General features: G+C 42.6%; 1 pseudogene across 1 annotated transcript; it reads right to left on the bottom strand.

Annotated features, from left to right (window-relative positions):
* Positions 1-401: 401 nt before the first annotated feature.
* On the bottom strand, positions 402-5,863 carry LOC308522003 (large ribosomal subunit protein eL32-like; annotated as a pseudogene). The gene is made up of 3 exons: positions 5,833-5,863; positions 5,262-5,427; positions 402-837 (listed from the first exon to the last, which is right to left on the bottom strand). The product of its transcript is annotated as a large ribosomal subunit protein eL32-like (transcript).
* Positions 5,864-10,814: the final 4,951 nt, after the last annotated feature.

Here is a 10,814-nt window from a genome sequence, read left to right as displayed (position 1 = left end):
GCCGATTTGTAAATACTCCCTCAATGCCTCTGGGAAGCAGAAGAGCAAATGCAAGGACACGAGTGGTTGTAGAGGAAGTTGCCCTAATTCTGCCCAAACCCTGGTGTGACCATGACTTTTCTTGGGCAGTGGTCAGATTTCATCCTTACTCCCAATGATCCTAGAGAAGCGAGGGTGTCCTGGGCTGTCTCCCCTCCAGATGGTTGGAGCCTTGTTCAGTAAATACCAAGGAATCTTGGAGATGGCAGATTCATCTAAAACTCAAATCCCAACCTAAAATTCTGTGCATAGATTTCTGGAAGTGTTTTGTTTTTCTTTTTTGTTTTGTGTTTTTGTTTGAAATGCCAGATGGCATAATTTTATGGTTTTATTAATATAGATACAATGTGCACACAATCTGTCTATTCATTTTCTTCGCTGCGCAGCCTGGCATTGGGACTGGTGACTCTGATGGCCAGCTGGGCTGCTCTTTCCACAATGGCTTTGCGGCTCTTTGAGGAGACGTTGTGAGCAACCTCAGCACAGTGAGATCTGTTGTACAGCAGCAGCACTTCAGGCTCCTTGACACTGTGGACCAGGAACTTTCAAAAGCCACTGGGCAGCATGTGTTTTGTTTTCCTGTTGCTCCCATATCCCACGTTGGGCATCAAGATCTGGCCTTTGACTCTTCTGCGCACCTTGTTGTCAATGCCTCTGGGTTTCCGCCAGTTCCCCTTAATTTTGACATGTGGGTCTGACTGGTGCTGGGTGAACTTCCTGCTCCTCTTTTTGATAATGTTGAGTTTCATGAGGGGTCTGAGGGCACCTATGGAGCTGAGTAGGAGATGGCTGCCATCTCTGTAGGCAGAGGCAAGGGAGAGAGTCTTGGACATGTTTTAAATTTCCTAGAAATGAGGGTCATTTAGGGGTGGTCCCAACATTTCAGTCTTCCTCTTGGAGATGAAACCCAGGGCTTTGCATGAAATGGGATGACACTTTTGTGTCGGTCACTGTATTAGTTAGCTTTTAGTTGTATGTAAGAGAAACTTAACTCAAATTGGTTTAAATAATCAAAAGAAACGTATTGGCAGAGAATCCAGAGGTATGGAAAGCTTTATGCAAGAATTAGTCCAAAAGCTCAACCATGCCACCAGTGTCATCCAGCTTTTCTTCTCTCTGTCTGCCTTGCACTGTGTCAGTTTCTCCTATTGTTGCAGAATGGTTGGCAGAAACTACTGGAATTAGGTAGGTCTTAATTCTTTTTCTTTTAAAATGTATTTTTATTGGTTTCAGAGAGGAAGAGAGAGGGAGAGAGAGATAGAAGCATCAATGATGAGAGAGAATCATTGACCAGCTGCCTCCTGCACACCCCACAAAGGGGATTTAGCCTGCAACCCAGGCATGTGCCCTGATGGGGAATCAAGCCATGACCTCCTGGTTCATAAGTCGATGCCCAACCACTGAGCCATGCTGTTATAGGAGAAAACATCCGTTTGCTTTCCTCTAGCAGAGCTTCCTTCTGCTTAGACCAACTTGTGTCACGTGATCCCCTCTGGACCAACCAGAAGAGACAGGTGATTAAGACCAATTAGTCCCAGCTAGGGAAGGGTCAGGAACACTCAAATTACATAGCTAAAAATTTGGGAGGCCTAGTATGAGGGAGGGAAGAAAGGCAGAAATGAATGCTTAGAGAGTGGAAGGGGTAGTGGTGATAGAAAACAAAAAATCTCACTACCATCACTAGAGTTTTAGAGTCATGCTTCAATTTGTTTATGGATCTATGACAACCCTTTAGTCCTGCCTAAAGAAAATGGCAATGGATCCTACTGGGAGAATTAGCTGTACCATTGCTATTTTTGAATTTCCAGCATCACATTATGTGGGAAGAAAACTTATAGTTAGAATGTGGACAATGCATTTTATGGAAGTTCGAAACAGATATATTAAGAGAAAAGGCAAACAGATTCATCTCCCTCATACTAAGTACATTCAGCTTCTCATGAAGAGCCACAGTTAGACTAGTGAGACTATAAACCAGGTAGGGCCGAAACCGGTTTGGCTCAGTGGATAGAGCGTCGGCCTGCGGACTGAAAGGTCCCAGGTTCGATTCCGGTCAAGGGCATGTACCTGGGTTGCGGGCACATCCCCGGTGGGAGATGTGCAGGAGGCAGCTGATCGATGTTTCTCTCTCATCGATGTTTCTAACTTTCTATCTCTCTCCCTTCCTCTCTGTGAAAAATCAATAAAATATATTTTAAAAAAAACACACACAAAAAAAAACCAGGTAGGAACCAGGCTAAGACTGAGAAATGGAGGTCCCCTGTCACCCTTGTATTGAGTGCAGGCCAATGAAAGAGATGGCATAAATGACCCTGAAAAACAGCAATGAGCATGCTTCCTGGAAGAACCCGCTGAACAGCTTCTGTTCAGGCAACAAAATTCAAGGACCCTCCAGCAGTGTATGACTCAGTAGGTTCAGGACAGCTTGTTAGACTTGGGATTAAGCTGCAGGTATCCCACAATCTGAAAGTTTCTGTTGATTCAAACACAGCCAACTGTAAGAGAGCCCTTAAAATAAACCCTGTCTCCCTCCATTTTGGCCTTATTACAAAGATCCTGACTGACCTTCACCTTTGCTCCAGGTATGGAGTCTGGCTTTTTAATTGAAGGATTAAGAAATCCTGATATTTTGCAAAATCATTTCTCTGGAATCTCTCTTCTTGGGGGATCTTTCTGGTTCATAAAAGGTTTTGTAACTTACATCACAGCCCCTGTCTTTGACTAATAGTTTGCATGAGTAATAAAATCTCCCAGGAGTAAACAAGCTCATATTTTTGCCATTTATAAACTTTATTGCTATTATAAAATCAATGTTTTGCAACCAGAACTTTTGGCAAACCTTACTGGTGGTCATGGGGGCTGACAACAATGCACCATGAACTTTCTTCCTTTGTGGTGTGACTTTCTTTTCATATAAATATTAGTGTGATTTTAGATATGCGAAAATCACTCCTCATCAAATCCCAGGAGTTAGGCAAATGTGCTGTACATATGATATACAAAGTAGCGTCTATACCAGGGGTGGGCAAACTCTTTGACTCGAGGGCCACAATGGGTTCTTAAACTGGACCGGAGGGCTGGAACAAAAGCATGGATGGAGTGTTTGTGTGAACTAATATAAATTCAAAGTAAACATCATTACATAAAAGGGTACGGTCTTTTTTTTTTTTTTTTTTTAGTTTTATTGATTTCAAACGGGCCGGATCCGGCCCGCGGGCCGTAGTTTGCCCACGGCTGGTCTATACCCATGGATGAATAGTCCTCCCAACACAGACCTCAGACCTGGCTGAAATATGGCCATCTCAGAAGTGACAAAGGCTCTGAATGCAATGAAGCTTAGAAACAGGTAACCTCTGGTTATTCAGATACCTGACCTTTCTTCCTTGACCCTCAGAATCATCTAGATTGAAAACTTGCAGAACTACCTTATCTGTTTCCTCACTTGCCTTGGGTTGACTCTCTTGTAAATCTTTTATCTGTTCTTTAGGGCAGGCATTCTCAAATAGGTCTGAGTATCAGAATTACCTGGTGTTTTCTTATTTCTAGTGATTTAAAAATAATATGCACATGGAAAATAAAATTTCAAACAGTACAGAGGAGAACAAAATGAAAAGATAGATTTCCTTTCCTGCCTGGCCTAATCTCCTAGCCATTTTTTAAACCATTTTTGTTTCATATCGCTCTTCTGGTGTTTACCTCCACAGTGTTCAATAACATGCTTATACTTTTATTCACGCTGTTCTGCAAATTATTCAACAAGTGGTCAGGCATATCCACCAGCTCATCAGAGCTGCTGCCTATCTGTGATGTTGGAACACTGTCCTGGAAACCCCTACTGTACCAGGCATTAACTTTTATTTGCAGGATCATGAGGAGACATGAAGGTGTATATTAGTGTCCCATGGCTGCCACAACAAATTGCACAAATCTGATGGCTTAAAACAACAGAAATGTATTGTTTCACAGTTCTGGAGGCCAGAAGTCTGAAACCGAGGGGTCTGCAAAGGCCTCACAACCTCTGACGGCTCTAGAGGAGGATCCTTCCTTGCCCCTTTCACCAAGGAATGTTTGGTGGCTCCAGACATTCCTTGGCTTGTGGCTGCATAACCCCAATCTCTGCCTTGTCTTTACATGGCCTTCTCCTCTGTGTCTGACCCTTGTCATTGGATTTAGGCACCCCTGGAGAATCCAGGATGACATCATTTCAAGACACTTAATTTAATTATACCTGCAAAGTCCCCTTTCCCAAATAAGGTTCTGGGGGTTAACATGTGGTCATGTCTTTTGGGAGCCACCATTCAACCCGCTATAAAGGGGAAGAGAAGGGTGTGGACCATTGTAAATAGTATCTATTGAGCTGTGACAGATTATCAGACCCATTCAGATCTACTGAATCACCTGCATTGAAAAATGTTACCAGGTAATTCAGCTGAGGCGGTCTTACTGAGCACTGCTTTGGGAACTATTGCTTTGGAGTTGTGATTCTCAAACCTGGGGATGAAGGACCACAATTTCTGAAGCTTCTTCAGTGTCCAGGGGACTCTTGGGCAGGTGTGTGGTGGCTCCTGGTGACTCGAATCAGTTCTCTGCAGACAACCCATTGTTGGAGTTTCAGGTTTGCAGGTGCCGAGAGAGTGAAGTGGTTCCAGTGAGAAACATGCATGTCCAGCTCCTCCTCCCTAATTCCCATCTGTCCTCGCCTCTCTCCCACTTCACATCCACTGTCCCGTTCTGATTGCTGGCCCTGCTAACCTCAGGTCCACGCTCAGACACAGGGACAGCAGGCTTATGCCACTGCACAACATGCTCCAGGGGTCCAGCCAGGTCTAATCCCTAGAGGAATCCCTTATACCACTCATAGTGCTTCCACTTCTCCGATCAACCCGACTAAAGCAGAATTTAGATGCTATTTCATTATTCTGGGTTGTTTTTTTTGTTTGTTTGTTTAAAGGAACTTTATTTTAGGAGTTAACTTCCCTACTAAATTTTCAACTAAAACCAGAGGCATATGGGGTAAAATAGAGAATATTATCTTGTCTTGCAAGGGTGGCTTGTCATGTACCATAAACACGTTGGTGTCATCATGGCCTCTCCAGCCCTGCCTTTCTTGGCTCTTCCTGTCCATCCTGATATCTAGACCCTTAACTCCTTTTCACTCCCTGTCCATTTCTGTCTTTCATTCATCTTCCTTGCACATATGATATACAAAGTAGTGTCTATACCCATGGATGATATTCAGGCCAGGCCCCGGCTGTTGGCACTGCTGTCTGTAGCTATCTCTGCTCCCACTTTCTTCACAGACAAACTTCTTGGCAGGGCAGCCAGCATCAGCTATCTCAGTTTTCTCTTTTCTGACATCCTTTTCATCCACATCATGTCTCTTGCGTTCTGGAAGGTCACAGAGATGTCCTAAGTCTAAAAGCCAATAGGTCTTTGCTTCAGAGCTTATCCTCCCTGACCTATTCATAGAATGTCCCACGGTCGCCCCACCTCTACCCAAAACACTTGTCTTCCTTCTCTGTCGTGGTGCTGTTAGCTCCTCTCATGTCCCCAACTGTTCCTGCTCTGAATCAGTCATAAGCTTTGCTTTGCCACTCCAGGCTCTCAGGGCACCATCCTCAGGGCCGGAGCCTTGTGGTGTGGTTATCTGTGGCCTCCCATACAGTTTGCATACATGTCAAAACAGACATTTTTGCCTTACTTTGTCATCTCTCACAGCTCTTCAGATTATTTTTATTGAATTTTTTAAATCTTTAAAAGTTCTAATTAAACTATCAGTTTTCACTCCCCTACCTCCTCGATTTTCTCCACCTCCAAAATGCATTTCAGGTTTAAAGACTCAGCCACTAGGGGGAAAACAACATTTTGAACTGGCTGCATCCCTGATGTACTGTGCAGAAATTTGCTTTACAGTTAGATTTCTCAACGACATATCTATTCTTTTATAGCAGTATTAAAGGAAAACAATATAAATCAGTTTAAAATTGATATTCATGCCTAGTTCTTCCAAGTTAGACTGCAATTCTTTATTTTTTAAACCAACAAACTGTCCTGTCAAATTCTACCAATGCTTGAAATCTTACTCCTTCCAGGTTTCACTCAAATAAAGTCCCACTGTATCATGGACTCTTTTCTAAATGCCCAATAGTTGAATATTCTTTTTTTTGTCTACTTCAAAATTTACACAGGTATTCATTTTTTTTCTCTCTGATGACACTATCACATTATAATTATTTTCATACTTATCTTCTACCTTATACTTGGCAAGCTCCTTGAGGTCAAAAGTTCATCACCACCACCCCCTTTTTTGGGGGGGTCCCCTAGCTTCTAGCTTCTGATAGCTAGCTCTATACTTTGCATGTCTTAGGTCTTTGATAAGCATTTTAAAATTTAAATTAAATGGGCAGATTTTGAAAGACAGGCTTGAGAATGAACCATAATATGAAATGAGGGAACAACTTACTCTAGACACAATCCCAAAGCTATCTGCAGAGGATGGGGTGAAAAAGACTATTTGGTGTAGAATATATGGCATCTCTTCTCCCCCTTGACGCTGAAAGCCCAAGAACAAAGCTCTTGAGGATCTATAAAAATGAGCAATCATGAGGAAAACTTTCAGAATCTCAGCTGGGGGTCTAATTTGAGTGTCTAGGTCAGGGGTGGGCAAACTTTTTGACTCGAGGGCCACAATGGGTTCTTAAACTGGAACGGAGGGCCGGAACAAAAGCATGGATGGAGTGTTTGTGTGAACTAATATAAATTCAAAGTAAACATCATTACATAAAAGGGTACGGTCTTTTATTTCAATAGTTTTATTCATTTCAAACTGGCCAGATCCGGCCTGCGGGCCGTAGTTTGCCCACAGCTGGTCTAGGTGATATTTTAGCTATTTCTTGATAACTCAGTGTTTCTAGAACCTAGAAGAAGAGACAGAAAATCTGGTGACAAATATTCAAAAAGACATTTGGATCCTGTTTATAGCCCTACTTCACGACCTAGGATGCTATTATTCATCCTCTCGCCCCCAGCCAGGTTCTGAGTTTGGGGCATAAACATGATTAAGGGAAAGAAAGACCATCTATTAACAGCTCTTCAAGGACTCCTTGAAATGAGACAGAACCAAACTCCCTCTTGCTCCCATTCTGATAAAAAGATTTTCCTTCTTATTTGAAACAGAGAAGATCATCCATCTTTCCTTAAAATATGGACATTTTTTAAGACTCTTAGGCTGAAGGCCAGTTTGGAGTATCAGATACAGACAGCAAAGCAGCCCAGATAAGAGTCCCCAAAGCTATCCATCACATGAATGAAAGCCCAGCAGCAGGTATTGATCCTGATCCTGAAGACAGGTTGAAGGGAGGAGGTGAGGTCACAGCATCATGGGTTCTCAGGAATATGAAAGAGGTGAGACTATGATGAAGTGGCAGACACACAGGCAACAGCAACCAACGTGGATCAGGTAGAAGAGGTGTTGATGAGACAAGTCAAATATGACTCCGCGGATCCTCTATGTTGCCCAAATCAGGAAACCAGTAGGCTTGGATTTCCAGGCACCGAAGACAAGATTGGTCTTTAACCAGGGTGAGTCCGAGAAGAGAATTACTCTCCAAGGCCGTGAAAGAGAAAGCACATTGATGACTTTGGCACAACCAGATTGCAGGCCTCCTTACAAGGTGCAGGTCCTTGTTCTCCAGGCCAATACTCTCTCCTCCTGCTCCCCACACCTTCTTGGGTCTGTATCTCCTATGTAGATGTTTCTACTTCTTACTTGCTAAATTTTAGAGTTTTCACCAGCCCCACTACTTATTTATTTTGGTCTGTATTCTGCATGCTGGAGATTTTCCTCAAGTGTCTGCTGATCTAGAGGCTGAAACACTGAACAATGATTTGGAAAATCTGAGTACGGGGGAGGAAGGGGTGAGCTAGCTGAGGTTGGGCATCACTGCAGGGCTGCTGGGCTTTAAGCCAGCTTTTTTATTGGGAGATTCGTAAATGTGAGATTCTAAAGTCTTTTCTCCGAGGCTGTTCAGATTTTCTTAAAGAAGAAAAGCCTCCCAGTCTCCTGTTTGGGAAACTTGGCTGCTGGTATTCAGGGAGTAGACTGAGGGAGGCTGTGACTCACACAGATTTTTACTTTTTTCTTCTGTTTGAGCCCACGCCTCCTGACTGCCACTGACCCCAGGGATCCAAGTCAAAGCCTCTTCGTTCACTTTCTCCAAGATGAACCTAGACTCTTCCATAGGGTTGGTGGGGCTGGGAGAAGGGCGTGTCCACTGCTTCTAGATGCCTCATTGCAGCATCTTACCTGTTACTTCCCCAACTCTGCTAAGTGGATTACCGGTGACTCTTCAACGCAGTTTTCACCTTCAAAAAATTTTGTTGAAATCTCTTCTGTTTTGTCTTCTCTTCTGTCCTCATATGTTAATACTTTTTTTAAAAAATTCCTTTATTAGAGGCCTGGTGCACAAATTCATGCACAGATGGGGTCCCTTGGCCTGGCCGGCTATCGAGGCCCATTGGGGCTATCTCGCCCAGTCTAGATTGGGGCAAGTGGGGGCAGGGGAGAGGGACTGTGGGGGGTTGGCCGGCCAGCCCAATTGGGGCTGATCAGGGCTGGCCAGCTTGCGGGAGGGACCATGGGATGTTGGCCGGCCAGGACTGTGGGAGGTTGGCCGGCCACAGGAGGTTGGCTGTGAGAGCGCACTGACCACCAAAGGGAAGCTCTCTGGTGGTCAGTGCAAATCAGAGTGATGGTTGACTTGTTCGGGTCATAACGGTCACTTAGGCTTTTATATACATAGATTACCATTTTAGGGAAGTTTGGGAAAGAAGAGAAGACAAGTGCATATTATAATTCTGCCATATTTAATTTGAAACCTCTCCTTTTTATTCTGTTTTAAGATTTGAAATCTATATACATAAAAAAGATTATAACCTATATAATAATTATTATCAGAATGAGATAATTTCTAATTCATAGGAATCACTGTCACCAAAAACAAACAAAAAAAGAAATGTATGATTTTTCCCTCCAATCCTTCAATTATCTATAATAATAAAAGCTAGCAAATAATAATATGCTAATTAGACCAGACATCCTTTCAGATGAAGGCCGGGCTGTGAGGGAAGCCCGGGTCCTGGGTGCCAGAGGGAAGCCAGTGCTGGCAGCGGGGGAAGGAAGGCCTACTCTTGCACAAAGTTTGTGCATTGGGCCTCTAGTGTCATTATAAAAGACGTTCTATTAATTAATCAGACTGTTATCACAATATATTTTTATGCAAAGTATCAACAAGGGATAGATTCTAAGAAACAAATCCACCTTTAAAATTACTTTCAATTTTTCAAAGATGAGCTTTTCAGAATCCGACGTGGCAAATTCCCATGATCACTTTGGCTATTGGGAGTTTATCTGAGAGAAGTGAAGTCATTTTGATCCACGTGATGGGTCCTAATCACACACATTTCCTCTGCTTGATACAGTCGGTGTGCTTTCCATCTAGTGATGGAGTTGAGCAGCATTTTTGTTGGCATGTGAAGTGAGCAGCTCATCTGGGGACCCGGGAAAGTAGTAAGAGAGCTGGGATTGCTATAAAAAGCACAAGGTTCCTATGATGCAGTCCTGGATAAAAGCAAGAAATTAGCCATCACCCACGCCAAAGGAGTCAAGCAACTCAGAGCAAGTGCGGCCTTCGTTCTGATTGAAGTGGCAAGAAGAAGGTGAAAGAGCTCCTACCTGGTCTCTGAGTACCAGGGAAGTAAAATAGAAAGGAAAAAGCTTCCAGTGCCTCAAGAGCAGCTAACAAACCCTCGAAGGGGAGGAGAAGTGGGCAAAACTGCACTGCCTGGAAGTTTTATTGAGAGAAAAGAGCAAAGAGCTTCATCCACAGGATGAAGAAATGATGCTCTTAATTTTTAGAAAAGAATTTAATGTAATGAAAATAATGTAAAAGATAAAAAGGAAAGAAAATAGCACCTTAAAATTCACAAATTTTTATAGAAAACTGCAGATAGCATTCAGTACTGTAAGGAAATAGAGTGGATATTTTTAAAAAGAAGTAGTTTTAAAATATAGGGCGGGTGGAGGGGGGAAGTCCACCGTAACACTCATAAGAAAACATTCTGATCTTGAGGAGAAATACTAGGTCTTTTTAGTGATGATGAAGTGGACAAGCTAATACTGTCTAACAGAGACTTGGGCAAGTCAAGTCCAGAAAGAACTGCTGATAATTTCCCCCTGACAACATTTGCTAAGAGCCAAATTAACGAAAAGGACATGAAGGAGAAAAACATTTCTCCCCCTCTAATCAACAAATAAATCCTCCAGGAATGAATCCTCAGAATAACAGTGCGTTTGGTCGATTATTTTCATTAGAAAGGAGAAAAAACTCCATCTATTGATTTTTTTAATGGGCAATACCTAATTATCAGGGGCCTCAAAATTTCATCTGTTTAATCCAGATATACCCTGAATAAGAAGAGTAAATTAGAGAATGAGGAAATTCTACAAAACCAAGTGGTTTAATGATATTTTTATAATATGGTTGGTATAAGAAAAAATATCATTATAGAGAGCTTTAAAGACAATAGTAAAACCCACTTATTCTCCATTCTAACACCTGTCCCCAAACCCTCAATTAATTGATACTTCTCTATGTCTGGAAAGCAATGCCAATTGGGGTTTGTTAAAAAATTACTGAGGTACAGCAAGTTCCCAAAGCAACCCTAAAAGGTCTACTGTGGGTTCTATACAGTCTCATAATTAGGAATATGTTATG

This window comes from Myotis nattereri (assembly GCF_964212035.1).
Source record: "Myotis nattereri genome assembly, chromosome: 7".
Classification (NCBI taxonomy): Eukaryota; Metazoa; Chordata; class Mammalia; order Chiroptera; family Vespertilionidae; genus Myotis; species Myotis nattereri.
The sequence above is the reverse complement of the archived record's forward strand: the minus strand, read 5'-3'. Positions and strand labels throughout refer to the sequence as shown.